Source organism: Dendrobates tinctorius, unplaced genomic scaffold, assembly GCF_039654945.1.
Source record: "Dendrobates tinctorius isolate UK_male_01 unplaced genomic scaffold, ASM3965494v1 ptg000294l, whole genome shotgun sequence".
NCBI lineage: Eukaryota > Metazoa > Chordata > Amphibia > Anura > Dendrobatidae > Dendrobates > Dendrobates tinctorius.
Window position 1 is genome coordinate 93,476 of NW_027361961.1, and position 230 is coordinate 93,705.

Below are 230 nucleotides of genomic sequence, written 5' to 3' on the forward strand. Positions count from 1 at the left end.
TTCCGGTCACCTCCAAGCCCCTTCCGGGTCAACCCATACCCGGCCTGAAGACTCAGCCACACTGCCTGCATGGGGGGACATGAAGACTGGGCTGCGATCCCTCGAAGCAGCTGCAGAGCGCACTGATTGGTCCAACCAGACTGATCAGCACGCCCTCCAGCTTCAGAAAGCATGCAGTAGTAATAAAAATGTAATTGCACCAAGCACTATTGATGCATCCACATCACCCC